This window comes from Myodes glareolus, chromosome 12 (genome assembly GCF_982192425.1).
Source record: "Myodes glareolus chromosome 12, mMyoGla1.1, whole genome shotgun sequence".
NCBI lineage: Eukaryota > Metazoa > Chordata > Mammalia > Rodentia > Cricetidae > Myodes > Myodes glareolus.
This window is the reverse complement of record NC_142037.1, coordinates 23,369,340-23,390,199: the sequence shown is the minus strand read 5'-3', so window position 1 is coordinate 23,390,199 and position 20,860 is coordinate 23,369,340. Positions and strand designations below refer to the sequence as shown.

The 20,860-nt window shown below is 43.1% G+C and overlaps 1 protein-coding gene across 4 annotated transcripts in view; it reads right to left on the bottom strand.

Annotated features, from left to right (window-relative positions):
- Fgf9 (fibroblast growth factor 9) overlaps positions 1–20,860 on the bottom strand; it is a 34,194-nt gene that overhangs the window by 2,613 nt on the left and 10,721 nt on the right. The gene's annotated exons all lie outside the window — the stretch shown is intronic.

Genomic DNA, 20,860 nt, shown 5'->3' with positions numbered 1-20,860 from the left:
GACAAATCCCTGGGAGAATTTGGAAAGGATTGGCTTCAAGACGCTTCACCAAATCTGTGATTATTCAAGTCCCTTCACATAAAAACAATGTGCTTGCCTAGAACCTGCCATACCCTCCCTCAGACTTTAAACTATCTTCGGCTAGCTAATGATACCTGATACAGAGTAAATGCAGTGTAAGCAGTTTCACAGCATCTTCAGAGACGCAGATTCTTAAGCTATGGGGTGTGGTCCCATTGGGATTGTGCAACTGAACATGGGGGTCACAAAAAGAATTGGCAACCAGAGGAGGTCTCCAAATGTGCAACAACCAAGACTAATTGAAACTCAAATTCAAATTAAATCTGAGGCACTTCTGGCAGCGCTCGCCCACGTTGCGTCATGGGGCTTCACTGCAGCCTTGCGCTGAACAACATATCACGCATGCTCTGTACTGCTCATTCTGTTAGCCACACAGTCAGCCAGCATGGCCTGAAGCACCTTGGCTCAGACTTGAGACTGTTAAGTACAATGAATTGTAATGTTTTCACCACACATAAAAACTTTTCTGCTCTTGTAAAAGCAAAACCATTTAATTATGAGAAACAAAGACTTTTCATATTTTCCGCCTTAACGTGTAAGTTTTTCAAATTAGAACATCTTTGGATCATATTATATTATATTAGAATGATTGATTTTACAAATTGTTTATTTGAGTTTCATAAAACCTGAGTTGCTGACCTGAGTTTTATTAAAAGATCAATTTTGGCTTGAGATTAGAATAGAATTTCCAACCATTTGTGAAATGGTCTAAACATACTTCTGAGATTTTGTACTATATATTTATGCAAGCAGCATTCTGAGCACAGACCATTAAAAACCAAAATCTTGGTCAACTCTGAAAAGCACTGAAAGTTCACTGTCTGCAACAAATATTCAGTCAAGATTTAATTCTCTGCGCAAACATAAATAAGCTCTTCCACTTAGCTGGCACACAAACTGGTTTCATCTTGACATACAGGCCAAAGAACTGTTTCAAAATGTCTTGTGATATATTATTAGCAAGTGCTTGACTGGTGCACCTGTTTTATCTACCTGTATACCCAGGAGCAAAAGGCATCCATGAGTGGGGCAAGTGGAAAGCCCTGGTTCAGGGAACAGAGACAAGAGGAATGTGTGTGGAGGGTTTTCAGTACACGGTGGGGAGATCTTCAGAAGTGCCCTGAGGGTCAGGAGGGACCGCCATAAGGCTTTCTGTCTTGATGAGGAGAATACTTCCAAACACAGTAGAATAAAAACAAATCCCCTAGCCCCCTAGTTCTTGAATTTAAGTAGGAGAAGCACACCCTTTTTCATAAGCCAGGCTCAGGTGCAGAGATGCCAAGATGAAAGCTAGTCTCAGTTTTACGTTCCCACCCTAAGGAAAGCTCTCTGCCTTCTTCAGTATCTTCCCCTTCCTCTCCCCCTGAGCTCTGTGGCCTCACAATGAGGAGATCATGCTCTCAGGTCAGCCATGACCAGAAATGATGCACCCATCACCTCCTACAGGTATGACCACACTCTGGACTGAAGTGTGTGTACCAAGGCTGTTCCTGGTAAAGGGAGGAAAAGGGACTGTCCACCTCTGGCACCTAACACCCCACGACTGAAACCTTCCAGATCAACACCTTTCTAGCTAGTTATTTTAAAACTAAGAGTGCTCTTCCATCCATTCTGCTGGGCATCTGCTGGCTGCTGCCCAAGTGGGAAAGCGGCGCTGGTCCTGGCTGGACACTACTCCAGATGCAGCACTGTCATGGTGAAGAATAGTAATGATGGCACCTCAGACTCTCCCTACAGCAACACTCTGGTTGCTGGAATTGACTGCTACCTCACCAAACTGACAGGTGCATGGGCAAGAAGGAAACCACCAAAGGTCAAAGATGAAAGTTTTCATGAAAACGTATGACCACCATCGCCTCATACCTCCCCCGGAGAACCATGCAACTGTCTCCTTGGACAAAATTGTCACCACAAGGATGTCTTCAGAGACCAGCTCTGAAACGCAAGACCAGACAGGAGGCCAAGGTCAACTCTGAGACACAAGATGGGCAGGAACAAATAGTTCTTCCAGAAGCATAAGTTTTAGGGATATTTCTGTTTCCATCATTAAAAATAGACAAGAGAGCCACCTCAGTTTCGAGGTTTTAACAACGTATCACACCCCATTAGACAAACATGTATTGTCTAAGTTGATGCAAGGGAGTAAAAGGAAAGGGTCAACCCACCCACACGGGATTCAAAGAGACAAAATGAACGGCAGGAAGTGAGCCCGCAATACCACCTGCACATGGGCTGCTCCCCCTAGCGCAGCAAAGGACAATCCACCACCCTCTGCCTGGAACTCCAGAAGGGGCTACTGGGCAAAGGCAGTACTGAGGAGAGGGCCTGAGTCTGATGGCTGCCCACTCATCTCTATGAAAGTCCTTGAGACACAACCAAAGGGTGAGTCCAAGCCCTCAGTCACTAGTTCAGGCTTGACTTCCCTCTGTGGAACACTGTGCTCACAAGCAAGTTAATCCCTGGCTAAAAACAAATTCAGGGAATTTTCTAAACAATTATGTGATTTGTTGTTGTTGTTGTTGTTGTTGTTGTTGTTGTTGACAAAACCGAAATAAAAATGTAGAACTGGATGCCAAGACTCCAGTTTTGGAAAAGATGGCACGGGGAGATGGGAGGTATAGATTCAGATGAAGGGTTCTTTCCCTCCACTGGAAATTATACACCAGAGCAATATTGCGAAATAAATCTTTATTTTAAAAATATAGGATGATTTCTCCTTGTTGGAAGCGAGGATTCAGGAGCAGCTCCTGCCCCCTTTGCCCTTGGGCATATGGGCAAAGCCTTCTTATGGCAGAGACGGGTCAGCTGCTAAGGGTGGTTGACACCCCAGGAGAAGGCTTGTCTCATACCTCAACTTCACCCCTCACTCACTAAGGAGACACGGACAGTCACTGATGTTCTTCCCAAGTCTCGTGGCCTTGTCTTTCAAAGGTTAGGCCAAAATAGAAAGCCCTAACTGAAAATCTAACATGCTTCTAGTGCCTGAATTTTGGGGAGATGGTGTTGGCCCTCATGAAGTTTCATATTTCAGAATGTTTCATACTTTCTCACTAGGAATGCTCCACTGACCAGGTGTGGCAGTGTGCACCTTTAATCCCAGCACTAGGGAGGCAGAGACAGGAGGATCTCTATGAGTTCAAGGCCAGCCTGGTCTACAGGTGAGTTCCATGACAGCCAAAGCTTTTACACAGTGAAACACTGTCTCAGAAAAAAAAGGAAAGAAAGAAAGAAATCTCTACAAATACTCCACAAAAACTTTTGACCCTAAGAATTTCGAACACTTATTAAAGATGCTCAATCTATAGTGAGGACCCTGGAGACCAAGAGCCTCCCTGATGTTATGAGAAACCTCTCATCAGAACCTCTCAGAAATGGAGCAAATAGAACACAGCTTGTGTGATTTTCCAGTTAAATGTGTGGGGGCAGTAAGTCCAAAGATGGGGTGATGCATCCCCTTCTGGACCATGGTCTTGTCACTATGGTGGTGAAGGCATGGACGCAGGACATTTCCAGAAGCCCTACTCAGCCACTTCCTACTCAGGACCTGGTTCTGCTTCTTGCTGACAGCCAGGGGCTCCCCTAGTTTTGTTCACCCATGAGACATGGAGTGCCATTACCCAAAAGGCCACCAACCACTAAGGATGTCACCTGAGGAAAGAGCTAGCGGCATCAGGCTGTGTTCAGGAATGGAGTACCTGAAAAGAAATGCAAGGTAAGCTAAGAAGAGGAGCTGACATTTACACAGCTGAGACGGCGTGGCTCTCTCCCTCACAGGCTGCTTAGTGTTGTTTATATACACAGAACTTTCTGGGCAACCCAGAAAACATGGTGTTTGCTCAACTTTAAAACAGTCCAACCCCTCAGACAACATTTCCTGGTGGTCAGATCAGCAGTATCTTCAGCTAAGTGACAGAAGTTGTACTGACCCTAAACTAACACCAGCAGTGCACCCTGACTTCTGTAATCGCACTGGCTATACCCCTCTATCAAGCAGCTTTCCATCAAAATTAAGATTTCCATTGAAAATAAAAGACTACGGCACTTCTCTATGCCACGTACATATCACAAATGGCTTCTCCCTTTCAGCGGGGATTATGTCACTGTGCGATCTTTGTTTTAGACAGACTAGCAAGATTTACAGTTCATTTCTTCATGAGCACACTTCACTTCTAAGTGAGGAATCTTTAGCTGAGGCAAATATTTTAAGCTATGCATTTCTATTCCAAAATTATCTTTAATTAAAAATAGATAAACAAATGCAAATTGGAACACTAGGGAAAAAAAATGTATTAACCTGTCTTTTTATGTGTGCGCAGAAGGGGAGCGTGGGCCTTCAAATAAACTATACACTTTTTAGAATTATAGAACGCAGATGTTTTAGAGCTCACCACATGTTTCCAATGCAGACAGTTTATAGAGTATTCCACTATAAAGTGATCAATTCTTGTTTTATTGTATTTCCATGTTTTAAATTTTTTTAGATTATTTAACTATAGCTGTTTATGGCATACCTATCTTTGAACTATTGGATTTTATCACTGGACTTGGGTGGAGAATGTGGATTTAATTCAAAAGTCTACTAAAGTCCATGCTTTGGAACAAAATCTGGTGAATGTTAGCAGCTATGGAAACCTCTTTTCATTTTATGTCATCAAATTCTGAGCAATGGGAAAAAACTAAAATTAAAACTTCAAAACTTTTACCATTCCTGTTTAACGCAAAGCATGAGAGAGATACCAGAGTGAAAACCATAGCCCAGCCTAGAGAAGCCTAAGCACCTTTAAGACAGAGGCTTATCTCGAGACCACTCTAAAAAAAATTAGACACCGTGAAGCTAGGTAACCCACATAGCATTACTCCGCTCACATCCATGCGGCTTTAAAAGAGAGAGAGAGCAAGATGTTACAGCATTTGAAACAGAATAATAGCTCTTGTTGCAAATAGACAGACTTGCCTCGCGTTGTGCTATTTTAAAACATGGTTTCCACATGAATGTATGGCATAGCCTTATCCACGCTATGTAAATGACGGCATTTACTCAACTCGCTAGTCCCTTAAACAGCTGGCTCCTAGGATATAAACCACCAGAGCAGGGAAATGCATGACAAGGACTTAATTGCACAGCTCCTGAACGTTTCCGGAGTTAATGACTTAGCTGTAGTCATTCATTCTCATATCTACTGTTTGTTACAGTCGAGGTATTTAAACCTCCCCTAACCACAATGACTCTTTCTCATTAATAATACAGCAGTAAAGCCTTAATGGGAGCTGTTGCAAGGACCGGGGTGATTAAATATAATGACACAAGGATCATTAATAAGAAGCCAGGTCTTTTAACTGTTCTCTCCTGGGACAAATCCCCAACCAGAAAGAAAGCAACACGCAGAAGGAAGAGTGGGAGGGTACCTCCTCTTAGTCAGATGCTCCGATTCAGATCCAACCCATTGTGCCTACAACACACCTCACCCTAAGTCTAGTTTCTCAAAACCTCTAAATCCCCACCATTCTGGATGGACCTGCCTGGACCATATTCCTGACCATCTCTGTTACCTCTGGAATTAGGGGAACAGCAGACTGGGTGGCATGCAGGTCAACGTAAAGAGCCAATTTTTCATTTTGCCTTATCAAAATAGAACAGAAATATATGAGGAAGGAGAAGAATGGGGAGATTGTTGACCAATGAGTATAAACCACAGACAGGTAGAAAGAAGGCTATGTACAGTCAGGTGGTCAGACAGTCCAAATATACTGTAGATTTCAAAATGCAAGAAGCAAGGGTCTTGATGTTTTACCACCAGAAATGATCATGCTTGAGATACATGTTTGTTTGACCTGATTTAAATACTGCAGAACAACAGTCTAGAGAGAAAGTACAGTGAGGGAGTGCTTACTTAGCATGTACAAAGTCCTGGGTTTAAATTCAATTACACACAAAAAAATAATAAAACAGCACACAATATATTCATGGTAACCCTTAAATGTGTCCAATTTTTATTCTTTTATTTATTGATTAAAATATAAATTTAAACCAAGCACAGGGGTCTACACCTACAATGACAGTCACTTGGGAAACAACTGAGGTGAAGGCATGGCTTCCTCCAAAGAGTTTTAGGTCAACCTGGACAATACAATGAGAGTCCCATCTCAAAGCATTTAATTAAAGCTTAATTAAGTAAAAGATTCATGTGTTTTAATTCTATTAGATACATATAGAATTAAAAATTACTATGATCTTTGCATTCTTCCCATACTAAAAAAAAAAAAAAAGAAAGAACGAAAAAGGTAGCAAAACCTTGTACTGTCCAGCATTAAACTCTCCAGAGAATCAAGCAGAAAGCCCCACGCTGACCAAGAAGCTATTTGCAATTGGTACCTACTGGGAGAGGGAAACCAGTTTTCTCCAATGAAGTGAACCTAGGTACAACAACCACCGTCCAGGGCAGCAGGCCCCATGTCCATAAGCAGTTTCCCAATACAAAACAGACTCCATGATTTCTGTGTGTCTTTCTTTCTTTCTTTTTGCTATGGTTTGATTTATTTTTGTCTTGTGGGGTTTTGGGTTTTGTTTGACTTTGCTTTCTTTGTTTTTCTGGGATGTGATGAGAGAAAGAGGTAAGGAAGTCTGTAGGATCTGGAATGATTTGGGGGAGGGGAAAGAATACGATCAGAACATATTTTATGAAATTTTAAAATGTAATTTTAAAAAATAAAACAAAACCAAAAATAAGCCTTCTCCTCAGAATCAAGTTACTCCAGTATTTCGGAAGCAATCAAGGTCCTAGTCTGAATCTGGATACAAGCACCCATGTATACAGAGACACTGAACGCACATACGCACACAAACACACACTCATCTTCCATGTGTCGGGCTCGCCCGCCATGTGGCAATAAATAAGCTGCCAAGGACAGATCTGCTCTGCCAAATAGGATGAGTGAGACTGTTCAGGGGCCTTCCTTGGGAGCTGCTTATAAAAATGAATCTTTGTTTAGCAAATCACACAGCTCATAAACTTTCAGCACATTTTCGAGGAGGTGTTCGCACAGAGAAAGCCTTGCTCCACACAGAAGAGAGTATGAATTTAGAAATTTTAGATTTTGCTTTAAGGAGCATTTAGATTTAAGTGAATGCACAGCGGATGCTATCCTAATTCTTCTATAAACACGCCTGTAGAAAAAGTTGATCAATTTTTTTTAAAAGATCTTTGAACACTAAGTTGAAAAACAAATCACAGGACACATTCTTCATGGGGACTACACCAGGTTTGAGGAATGACATCATTCAGTGACCACTTAAAACACACAAAAGATATGTAAACGCTACACACACATCAATGAAATGCTCTTGGTGAGAAGTGAGCCCAGGTGCCCTTGCAGGGCCAGGTTGATGGACAAGGAAGAAAAACACAGCTAAGAGGCTGAGAGGTGAATGAAAGACTCAAGGAGGACACGAGACAAAGACAGATGAATCCAACAACTACTTGGTTTCTGTGATAACCATCAGATATTTTGCTGGAAGGTGAACTCAAAAAATGAAAAATGGAGAGGCCTTCCAAGATAAACAAAGCAGTTTAAATTCAGCACACAGTCTGCAGAAATAAAAGGAAAGGGGTTGAAAGATCAGCAGATTTAATGACAATGTAAGCCCGAAGATAAATTCTGAAGAACTAAAAAATACACAGAATTTCCCCCAGCAGAGGCATGTACCTTCCAGAAACATACTGGCATAGAGCTGACCAATGAGGCTTCAACTTATTTCTCTGTAAAAGACAGGCATTGTGCAAAGAAATGTCTACTGGGGATGGAAGCCAGTGCCTCCCAGAATGCTAGGTTGCATGATCCATCAGCCATACCTACACCCCAGCTCAGAAAGACCCCTCTAAGACTCGAATGATGGGGTCTTAGGAACATCAGAATGCTTTCACGTTATGCAGGTCATTCTGCAGGATCCCCATGGGACGCTTGGATTTTCCAACACCTCTACCTGGAGACTGGGCACCTCTGGCACTGGAGACTGGGCACCTCAACCATACTCACAGAGAATCCTCCTCAGACCGGAAGGGAAGGGAGCCTGCACCCGGCATTCTCTCCACTCCTTGAATCCCTAACTCCTCATTTCCATAGTGTTCAGATTCCTTTGGAACCAAATCCTTCTACCCAGCCTCATTTCGTGACGTATAAATGGCTGTCCTTATCTCCGCACTTGCAGGGCTGTGTCTGATTCTCGTGGGACCCCCTCTGTCTTCTATAGAATAACTAAGCCTACATCCAGATCTGGCTGGTGCTCCCAACAGTAACCAGTCACCCAATCGTTCCAAGACCCAAACACATACTCTCACAGGGACCGTATCACAGTTCATCATCAAAGACAGACAGGACAGTGACTCAATCAGGGACGGAACCTGGAGACAGGAAGTGATGCAGAGCCCAAGGAGGAAGGAGCACTGGGCACTGGCCTGCTCCTCAAGGCTTTCTCAGACTACTTTTTTTATTTAAAAAAAAAAATTACTCTTCTCTCGCACAACATATCCCAACCACAGTTTCCACTCCCTCCACTCCTAATTTCCCACCACACACCTCACCTCTTCCCCCAGATCCACTCCTCTGTTTCCTTTGAGAAAAAAGCAGGCCTCCTCCCCGAAACATGGTATAACAAGTTACATCAAGACTGGGCATAAATTCTCATATCAATGCTGGGCAAGGCAGCCCAGTGGGAGGAAAAGGGTCCGGAGAGCAGGCAAAAGAGTCAGGAACACCCTTCTCCCACTGTTAGGAAGCCACAGGGGCCTTTTTAATATGTGCTGTGCTGAGCAATGTTGTGAGATATTTGATTACACTGTGTAAAGATACATCACTCTGGCTGGTTTAACAAAAAGCTGAACGTTTAGTAGCTAGGCAGCATTTCAAGGCACAGAGGATGCTGGAAAGGGAGAAGACGCCAGGGGACACAGAGGAAGCAGGATAGGCAATACCACGTAGAGGTAACTGAGCCATGTAAAAGAATGTAGATTTTAAAACATGGGTTTAGGGGCTGGAGAAATGGCTCAGTGGTTAAGAGCACTGACTGCTCTTCCAGAGGATGCGGGTTCAATTCCCAGCACCCACATGGCAGCTCACAACTGTCTGAAGATCCAGTTGCAGGGGATCTGACACCTTCACACCAATACACATAAGATAAAGTTAAATAAACCATAAAAAATAAAAAAATAAAACATGGGTTTATTTAAGTTATAAGAGCTAGTTAGAAACAAGCCTAAGTTATTGGGCAAGCTTTCATAGTTGATAGTATATCTCTGTGTCAATATTTGTGAGCTAGTGCCCTCCCCCCAAAAAAACTTTATCTAAAGAGCAAGGTGCCTATAATTCCAACACTTGAGAGGCGGGAAGATTGTTATGTGTTTCAAGTTAATATGTCTCAAAACAAATAAGTAAATAAATAAAAAATTTTAAATAAATTAAACAGTACTTTAACCCAGAAAAAAACATTCTGGTTACTCTGGGAGTCCAGTGTCTTCACCGGCACATAAATATTTTTAAAATATGACAAAGAAATTTACAAAGTAAATAAAATCCCTAATGAAAGAAATGTCTTTATTTAAGTAGATAAAATAACAATAGCTACATATGAGAATAAACTATTGGGCAAGGTAGATGACTTAGTTGATAAAAGTTCTTATCATGTAAGCATGAGAACCTGAGTTCAGTCCCCAGCACGCATGTGGCAGGCAGGCACGACGCATGCCTGTTACCCCAGCACCGCAAAGACAGAAAGAGAAGGACCCCTGATGCTTGCTGGGTAGCCATCCAGCCAAATCACCGAGGTCCAAGTTCAATGAGAGATCCTGTCTACAAACTAAAATAGAAATCAACGAAGACGACACCAGATGTCAAACTGTGTGTGTGTGTGTGTGTGTGTGTGCGTGTGCGTGTGTGTGTACATTATTAAACTAACATTCCTTAAAAATTGCCGTTTAGAACATCTTTAAACACTGGTGTTATGGCTGATGTTTAAGGAATAATTTGACTAAGTCATGAGTCTTAACTTCAGAATTCAACTTTTGAGAAACACAAGGTATCTATCATGTCTTCCTTGCAGCCAGAAGCATCAAAGGGCACAGACACAGTACTGTCACATGGTTCTTAAGGGGCATTAGTGAACAAGTGCTAGGCTGGTCACATCACAGGCCTTATCTCTTCCCATGGTCAAAACAGTGGTATAGAGTCACTATCATCAGCCCTTGTCATAGGCCTCAGCTCAGGCTAAGAACATTGCCTAGGAGTTACTGGACAGTTGACAGTTGCTGGGACAGCGGGAGTCAATTTCTCCAGGGGAATAGCCACTGGGAGGAGGTCATGCTTCAGTGAATGAGTCCCATCCATGCTCACACAACTAACTCCACTAAACTTGGGAGGTCACGTAAAATATGGGCATAAGAAAGAAACACGTTGGGGAAGAGAAAGAGTTCAACAGAGTGGAAGGGGAACAGGAGAGGATAATGGGATAAATATGATCAGACATGTTATATGCACGCGTGAAACTGTCAAAGAGTGAATGAATGGACAAATGAATGAATGAATGAATGAATAATAGAACATGACCCATATTTGCACAGCTGGTGAGTAGCAACACTAAGACCCTAAACCTTAGGTTTCCATTCCTCTAAGCTTAGTATCCATATTCTAAACGCCCATTAATGAAAGCAAAGAAAGGCCACAGTCTCCCATAAAGCACAGCAAAGAGAAATCCGTTTGAACGATATAAACAAGAAAGAAACAAGTCCACTTAACATAACTGGGCTACAGTATGTGTAACACTAATGTGGAAAATGAAAGAATGAAAGAATGGCAGGAACAGGAAGGAAGGGATGGGGAGACAAGGAAGGAGGTGGGAGAACGAGGAGAAACCCAGAGCTTCCTTCAGGGGGCTGGAGGTGGCATGAGGAAGGCCAGTGCCACAGGGCAGCCGGGCAGGCTGCAGTCACCTGGCAATCACATGTGCCACAAGGACAGGGATGTCCTTGGAATGACCTTGGCCAGCCAGTTCTTTGAATACTGGATTGACTTTCTAGTACTTCCCTACAAAGGACACGCATTGGGTATTTCAGTGAATAATTTTTCCAAAACTGATTAAGAGAGAATCAACTGCTGTCTGGATTTTAAGCATTTATAGAAAGTAAATAAAGATGACAGCTCTAAGTACACCCTTTATAGCCAATGTCATAACCCTGCGGTCCTGGGGAACCCTCCGCAGCAAGGGCTGTCGTGAATGCAGGCTTTTTTTTTTTTCAGTCGGCTGTCACAGTGCCTCTGAGGCACACCAGGCAAACAGGCTGACAAACGATGTTTTCTCACCACTTCAAGGTGGTTCTTCCTCGAGACATGTGGCCCAGCACTTCAGAGGCCACCCCAGGGCAATGGCTCCCACTTGACTCTAGTGGAGTTAATTTTTTGTAAGGCTTGAAGGTGTTCCCTAGAGGGACCACAGAATCACACAGAGGCAACATTCTTCAAGTAACTGTGATGCTGACAGGGAGGACCATCCAAAATGCAACACAGAAGCCTCCGGCACCAGCTGAGATATGCGGAGAGAGGAATCGGGGTGCAGTGGGCAGCCGTTATTTCCAATTCCTACAGCCAAGTCCTTCGCCTCTGCTAGGAACGCTTGTTTCTCCCAACCTCCTCTGCCACATCTCCTCCTGCAGCTAAACCTCCTCCTGCAAACTGCAGGAGCTTTTACACCCAACTGTATCAGAACACTTAGCATCCCAAAGCATAATTCTTTTTGGTTTTGTTAGTTTGGTGTAGTTATTTTGTGGGCCGGAACCTGAGGGACATACATGTGCTGTCTCATGGGTGTGGAGGTCAGAGAACAACATGTAGGAGTCGGTTCTCTCCTGCCCTGCATGCTCCAGGGATTAAACGCCGTCAGCGAGGCTTGCCAGCAAGTGCCTTTCCCAGCTGACCCATCTCGCCAGCCCATACACTCTTGGTTTACATGTCGGTTTCCTGAGCAAAGTTGTAGGTTCTGCCGGTCACCCACACGACAAAGTACAAACATGGCCACACTCGTGATCTGGACTTAGTGTCTGTAAGGCCTCCCAGAACATTGAACCACTGCTCCTGGGGAAACACAGGGGGAGGTTCCCATGAGCCTCCCGCCACATCGCTTCTGTCAGCGACCAACACATGCTATATGTGTTTCTATTTGGGGCACTTACTTAATGTGCACTGTAGCTTCGTGACCACCTGACCCAGACGATGTCACCAAAATCGAGCCTCAAGGAAACTGCTCTGAAGCACACGTTTGCTTCACGGAACATATCATACACAGCCGTGAGCACGAGGCAGCTCCTCGGCCCTTGCTAGGGACATTTTATGAGGCCAAAAATCATCAACGAAAGGCCCAGAATAAAAAAATGCACAACACTAAACAGATGCCCTGAAGAGAGGCCTGTGGCAAGGAGGCAGGACTTGACCTTTGACCTCAGCTGGGACTGGAGTGTAGAAGAGACTTGCTGCGTTTCCTCCTGCTCTGTACACACCTACAAACAAGCGTGAAGTGACACAAATGTAGATTTGGGGTTATAAGCAAAATTCAGTGATTATGCCAGGTCTACTGAAGTAGCAGGCATGCATGTGTCAGCAGGGACAGGCCGTCAATAATGCTTACTGAGTGTTGAAAGAGAGCCAGAAGGGAGGTGAGAAAGTGCAACCAATGTGTGCAGTGTGCAGCCGAGCTTTGCACACTGGTGAATGTGTGTAAGTAAAGAGAAATGTGTGAATGGAAGAGAGAACATAGGATGGAGGAAGGAAAAGAGGGAGGGAGGGAGGAAGGAAGGAAGGAGGGGGAGGGAGCGATGGAAAGGGGGAAGAAGGGAGGAAGGATGGAGAGAGGGAGGGAAAGGGGAAGGGAGGAAGGGAGGAAGGGAGGGGGGATGTGAATAGGAGAAGATGTGTGAATGGAAGAGAGAACATAGGATGGAGGAAGGAAAAGAGGGAGGGAGGGAGGAAGGAAGGAAGGAGGGGGAGGGAGCGATGGAAAGGGGGAAGAAGGGAGGAAGGATGGAGAGAGGGAGGGAAAGGGGAAGGGAGGAAGGGAGGAAGGGAGGGGGGATGTGAATAGGAGAAGATACGCATGGACTGTGAATGCAATGCACTCCTCACTTGCACACTTAGTCAACACTATCCAGAAAAGACTCTTGCATTCAAATACTGTGTCAACTCTTTTAGTTCCAAACAGCTACTTAGAAACTAAATGCCAGGAAGAAAGGGAGGAAGTGCAGGAAGGTAAAAAGAAGGAAGGGATAAGAAAGAAAAGAAAAATGTTCAGTAATACACACCCAAGTTTTGTCCTGACCTCCTACAAATGTTTTTCTTGTCATCACTCCTTAAATAGTAACAGTGCACCAGCTATTCTCACAGTTCGTACACTGTGGTATTTGTCACAAGCCATCTAGAGATGGCTTAAAATTGCAATGTCTGTAGGTCCTGTCCAAATGCTAGGCCATTTTATCTAAAGGACCTGAACATCCAAGGATTCTGGCATCCATGGAAGGTCCTGGAACCAACCCCCATGAAAAGGTTGAAGGACTGTATGTGCATCCAAAATGACCTCCAGAACTATAAGGTACTGCTCCCAGGACAGGACAAATAGGGAAAGGAAAGGACCTACTCGGTCCACCACGGTGGGTTTGCATGAAGAGAACACGAGAGAACATCAGTGGGTCTCAGAATAATTCAAATGGGAAGAGATTTGGGAGGAAAATTAGAGCCCATCTCCACCACCTCAAGTGAAACAGCAAGGCTGAACCAGGGCTGACAAGGACTTAGCCACAGTGAAAAAACGTCACTGAAGTAACATCAGCCATACCATGAAGCCAACCACACCAGCTTGGGTCCTACTGTTGTCACGGGTCTATTTTAACATAAAGACATCTTGGATTTCAGTTGTCACAGAGGTGTAAGTATAAGGTATGCATACCTAGTTTCATGGTTGCATGTACAGATGTAAAAATAAAGTCAATATGGGTTTCTTAGGATCTGAGATATAGTCATCCCTCAGTACCCAGGTTCACATCTGTAGCCAAGTAATCACAGATCAATTTTGTTGTTGTTGTTGTTGTTTGTTTTATTTTTGTTTTTCAAGACAGGGTTTCTCAGTAGCTTTGGAGCCTGTCCTGTAACTAGCTCTTGTAGACCAGGCTGGCCTCGAACTCACAGAGATCCATCTGCCTCTGCCCCTGGAATCCAGGGTTCCCTACACTGATCCTATAATATGGAAATATCACACAATAAATTATCTGGTCCATATGTCTCTATTCAGAATCAACAAGCCCCCAGCTGGAATATATTCAATTAAAAGAACATGCAGGCTCATTGAAATCAATCGTACCTTCGTTACAGATTATACGAATTCTAAAAGCCCAGGGTCCAGCTGTATCCCTGTAAATATAACCAAAGAAACTAGCAAACACTGTCTCAACAATCTCCTGTGTCAGGATGCTGTAGGAATAGCCTCAAGGTGCTGGCCTGAGTCCTCAGTGCACCTACAAATTCTGGACCTAAGAGCAATTGAGGTAGATTCTCTTGATTTAAGTTTGATACTTAAAAGAGGTGGCTGCCCTGGAAACCCTGGATATTATAAGTGCAACCATCGCCTGATGCTCCAGCACACTAGGCTCTGTGTGTGAGGCTGGAGCAGGCTAAGAAATTGGGTCAGTGAACATTCACTACATGCCAACTGCACACACTGTGCGTGGCTGAGCCTCTGGGAAACAGAATGCTGATGGAGAGTCTCTGACTTCAAAATCTTCATCTAGTAAAAGACCAAGAAGAATGAAACGTGAAGCCAGATATAAGCCAGGAACGCCAGCCTTTCTCAGTCTGGTGCTGTCCCCTGGCTCACAGCTGCACACCCACACAGTAGCTTCCTACATCAGCAGTTTAGGGAGTGCTACCTTTTTCCTCATGAGAAGCTCAGACACTTCCAGGCGTCTTGGAGCAGACCCATTTTTTTTCACCACGTTCTATACGAATAGACCCTTGCTCCAGTCTGTTATTCCTGAGACTTAATGCCCCTTCATAATAACCAGATACGTTAGATCAAAGCCCTGAAATAGTACCGGAGCCACAGCTTCAGTCTCTTCGAGATAAATAAAAATGACAAGGGAAAACTCATATTCCTAGTTGTCTAGTTATATTGGGGCACATGTATACACATGCATGTAATCTAATGGCCTCTCTAAATTTCAATCAGACAGGATTTTCTGATCTCAGGTGCTATATGCCCTAACCTGTCATCCCACCCTTTGCTGAGACTTCTAGCCATCCCTCAAAATCCACTTTAAATGCTACAATACACATCTCCAAAGTCATTCTTTAAATGCCCCTCTGTGCCTCCAAGATATCTGAGCCTTCTTCAGTCACAGCAAATCTCACATTGCACCAAACTATTTACAAAGATGTTTCTCCTGCCAGATTCTGAGAGTCACTTCACAGTTGTGCACCTCATCACAGGACTAGACACCGGGTTGATATGAATGTCTATGAAGGACATGAGTGGAAGGGACACACATAAATACAGGCTTGAGTACAATATCCAAGAAATATCCAGAGTGAGAATTATTTAAATTCCCCTTTTAACTGAATGACGACACATTAGCAATACGGTTTTTTAGATTTTTTTTTCTGGCTTCTAAATTATCATAATAGAATCCTTTCTATTTTTGTAAGAAGTCTCACACATCCGCCTCTGTCCTAAGGTGAGCCTAAAACCAGAGAGGAGAGGAGAGAGATGGGGAAAGGGCAGATAACCCCAAACACAAAAGGACATCACTACATGTCACAGTAACTCGTTTAACAAAAGTGACTCCTGTGTCCCGACCTATTCACCTTCCTTCCTGATGAGGACCCATCTTTTCAAAGCTTTTCTAACAACATCATTACCTGTTTCTTTTCTTTCCTTCCTCTTGGTAACCTGAATAGGCATTTTGGTCATTTCTCATTCCTGTGGCCACAGGGGTCAGAATAACCACAAAACCTAATGGAAACCACGAGAGGGCCCAAAGGGAGCACTCCCTCTCCCTCACTCTCCAGAGCTCCCATATGAGGTATGGACCAAAGGGAAAACTCTGCTGCCCAGGGAGGTTGCCTCCCAGCTCTGCCCAGTGGAGGAGAAAAGATCTTGCTGCATAAACATTTTGTGTGGGGAATGAAAGCATCAGAGGCAAGACAGAGAAGGCCTAGGGAGTACAAACTCCAGGATTCTGGAGGTCCATCTAGAGAGCAAGCCTCAACCAAGCACCAAGCTCATGTTCTCCTGGTGTGAGAGAATTGGCTGTATTCTGTCAATCATGTTTTAAATAAACGCTGATTGGTCAGGCAGAAGGTGTAGGTGGGTAAACCAGACAGGAAGTGGAAATGATGCAAGGAGAGCAGGAGAATTCTGGGGAGGAGGAAGTTGATTCCTCCCACTCCTGCCCAGATCACCGAAGCAGCAGGATGTGATCTGCCAGCTGGAAAAGGTACTGAGCCACATGGCTAACATAGATCAGAAAAATGGGTTAATCAAGATGTGAGAGTTAGCTAATAAGTAGCCTGACCTAATGTGCCAATCAGTTTTATAACTTATAGAGATCTCTGTGTGATTTTTATTGGGACTGAATGGCTGGGGGACCGGGTGGGACAGAAACCCCAACTAACAGCCCCCCTCATGTTACACTCTCCTTCTCAGAGAGGAGGCAAACAAGCACTGGGTTGCTCAGGAGCAGAAGCAGAACAGGAGCCTGACCATGTCTTCACCTCTAGTTTTGCTCCAACTATGGCTGCATCCCCTTTGGGCTATACGCACCAGGACAACACAGGCATGGTGCAATGAGGCATAAGAATGAGAGCAAGATTCCTCCCACAGCTATAATCTCGAGGACATGCTGACCACACAGGTGGAATTATAAGATCTACACCTGCACAGCTTGTAGGAGAGACAGACACTAATCACAATGCTACCCGTTTCGCTCTGAGGAGCATTTACTGAGCGCCTCCTACCTCAAGGGCCACTACTATGCAATAGGTAACACTAGGAAGTAAAATATGTTTAGGCCCTTTGGATCCCCGAAAGGAAACACACTGAACCATCCTATAAATTGTACTGTTGCTTGTGTAATGATGGAATCATAAACTAAAAAAAAAAAAAAAAAAAAAAAAAAAAAAAAAAAAAAAAAAAAAAACAAGACACCCAACTAGAATAAGCAGAACTACAATGGGAGTGTGAGGAAGGTTTTACACAAGAGGGAATATTTCCACTGGTCCTTAAAGAATGCTATGTCATCAAGATGAGAAGGGATCCCAGAAAAGAATTAACTTTCCCACACACATAAGTGACACTTGATGACACATCTGGGGAACAATGAAGAGATTCAAATGACACGCAGAAATTGATACCAAAGATGGCACCAGAGAGCAAAGTACTCAGTGAAAATCACAGGAGACAAAAGGCAGCAGGCTTCAAGGTATGCCCTGGAGTGATCTCGGGGAGGGGACCCTAAGATCAAGGTGTGAAGGTAATTCCACCATCACTGTGGAGAAGGGGTAATGCTGGGAGGTGCTGGGGCAGAAGCACTCTGTCTTAAGGGCAGTCTCCAAACCTGAAGATACCTGATCTAGGAGATGGTATGTGGCCCTTGCTTTTCCCTCACTGGGATTGATAATTGGGGCTGTCAGCTGACTGTGGCCACAGCGAGGGTGGGTAGAAGTCTACTGTTTAGTTTGTTTAAATTTTGGTTTGGGTTCTTGTTGTTTACAGATAGAGTCTCACTGTGTAGCCCTGTCTAACCTGGAACTGTAAACCTCAAATTCACAGTCTGAATGCTGGGATTAAAGGTGTGTGCCATCATACCCAGCTAGTGCTTGGGGTTTGTTTTGGTTGGTTTGGGGTTTTGGTTTCATGTTTTGTTGGACTGTTTGTTTTTTGTTTGTTTGTTTTTTAATAAAAGAAAGGGTTTAATTGGGCTTACAGCTCCAGAAGATTGGAGTCCATGATAGTGAACCGAAGGTATCTTTGGAGGAACACCTGAGAAAGTACAACTCAATAACATGATCTGTCTATGTAGATCAGGTGGGCCTCCAAGTTGCAACAACCCTCTTGCCTCGCCCTTCTGAGGGCTGGGATTATCGGTATATGCTAGCACATCCAACAAACCTACTTCTAACCACTTACTGTATGTCTGCCCTAGAGGAGGCAGCTGGGATTGACAAAGCTTTCACAGTCTGGGCTCAATTTCCTGTAGTATTGTCCTATTCAGAGTACTTCCCACCCTGTTCCAGGCTCTGTACTAGCACTAGGGTGCATGCAGGCAAGGAGACAACCACAGTGAGAGAGAATGACTCCAGAATGTCACGGAAAACACCCAGATGAAAACTCGAGCCAGAGCAAAATCCTGCAGGCAACATTGTTGAACATGGAGTTAGATGTGCTCCTCCTTGTCAGCCAATAAACCTCAAGAGCGTCAATCATACTGGCCAAGTCATCTGACAGTCTAGTCATTGGTCAGCTGGGGAGGACATTCCAGAGAGGCATACAAGGCAATCCTTGGAGCAAGGATCAAATGGTACAGCCTAGACATGAACTAATTCATTCATTACATTCTGCAGAAATACTTTCTTGGATGTATATTTTATGCTAGGGTATATATAAACTATAACTTCTATATATACCCTAAAATAATGTAAAATTCATATCTTGAGATGAATACGCGTTGAAGGAAAAGCTACCTTTTTAGGTAGGAATGTGTGCTCAGAGAAGTCTGGAGACCATTGCAATGACACAGGACCCACCAGGGGTTGTGTTTCATACCTCTAATCTCAGTGCTCAGGAAGACACTGCAGGACTGCCACATGTTCCAGGCTATCCCGGACTACATAATGAGACCCTGTCTCCACTTAAACAGATAACAATAAAGAAATAAACCTATAGCTCCTTCAACCCATTTAAGGGCAGAATTTCCCTTATATATGCAACAAAAAATGCACTGTATTGTATCCAACTGGGATTGACATAATTAATTCTAGTGGCATGTCGAAACTGAAAACAATAAAAGCATGTCAAATGAAGAATGTCATTTTGCAACTTTTTATTTTAAAACTTTTTATATCTACGTGTTACATATATATCTTTGTTAAAGTACTAACAAAACTCATTCAGAAAATAAGCAATTTTACCTATATCAAGAGCTGAATTTCAAAAGCTAAATTAAATTTATATCTAACAAACACTTTTAAATAATTTATTTTCTTTTTCGAGAAGCACTTCTAAAAAGTATTTAAATATCTAAACCAATTAACCTGTAGTGGGAAATTCTTCCAAAATAGAATAATATCACATCCTATGATATTAAAAAATGGGTTATTAGCAGCCAAGACATAGAACCAGCCTCATCAACATATGCATGGACAGAGCAAATGAGGCACATATTCACAATGGAGTTATTTAGCTAGAAAGAAGCATTGATGTGTCATTTGCAGGAAAACAGATAGATCTGAAAATCATGCTAAACTAAATAAGGCAAACTTAGATAAAGATCATATTTTCTCATATGTAGAACATAGAGTCATGTGTGTGTGCGTATATGTGTGTACATGTGTTATGTGAGTGCATGTGTGTATATATAGTGTATACATGCATGCATGTATGTGTGTGCTGTGTGCATGCTTACATGTGTGCATGTTTGTATGTGCATGTGTATGTGTTGTGTGCATGCATGTGTGTATGTGTATTGCATGCATGCATGGACATAAGTATGTGCGTGTGTGTGCTCGCATGTGTGTGTATATGATATATGTCATGAAGCTGAAGAGATCTAAAGAGAAAGAGACAAAGAGATAATGCAGAGGAAAAAAGACAAGTAGCGCATGATTTCTCTTGCATACAGAATCTAGATTTAGCCGTATTTATCATACACACCTGTGTATGACAGGAGACCTATGTAAGGGAAGAGAGGGAGTGAGAAGGGGAAAGACAAGGAAGGGTAATGAAGGGGACATAAGCGAGGTTTAACACATATAAAAATATAATAAGGAAACGTTCTTTTGTACACTAAAAATTAATTCTAAAAACTTTTAAACGCGTAATATATTCAAATCATACAGGGCATGATAATCTTGTCATTTGTAATACTGGGGTAAAACTTTGCACTACATGTGTGTACACATATTTTAAAAACAGGGAATGGGGCTAGAGAAATGGCTCGGCAGTTAAGAGCACTTGCTGATTTACAACTATCTGTAACTCCAGTTCCAGAGGATCTGACACCCTTTTCAAATCTCCGAAGTCATTGCATACACATGGTGTACATACACACATGCAGACAAAACATTTATACAAAAAGTAAAAAAAAAAATCTAAAAGACAAAACTAGGATATGGACAATAAAGAAGCATATCTAGGGAAAGGTTGTCTTTCAATTGTATCAGCTGAGAATCTCAGAACTTCTCCTCTTCTGGGTTTCCTTTAAATCTCAACTTTTTGTAAGCATCAATCCAAGTTTTCATAGCTCAAGTAACTTGGATTAAATGATCAAACCAACAATTACAATGAAAAACTCAAGGCGATTTTGTTCAAAGCATTACTGTTGAACTTAGTTCCACATGGTAACTATAGCCTCTCCACCATATTCCTATGTTCAGGAAAAGCTAAACCCTGACTATTCCATGCACTGTGATGAACTAAAGAGATACAAGAGGGTAAAACCAACCAGCTTCCTGTGGAGCAGAACCAGGGACAGCTATA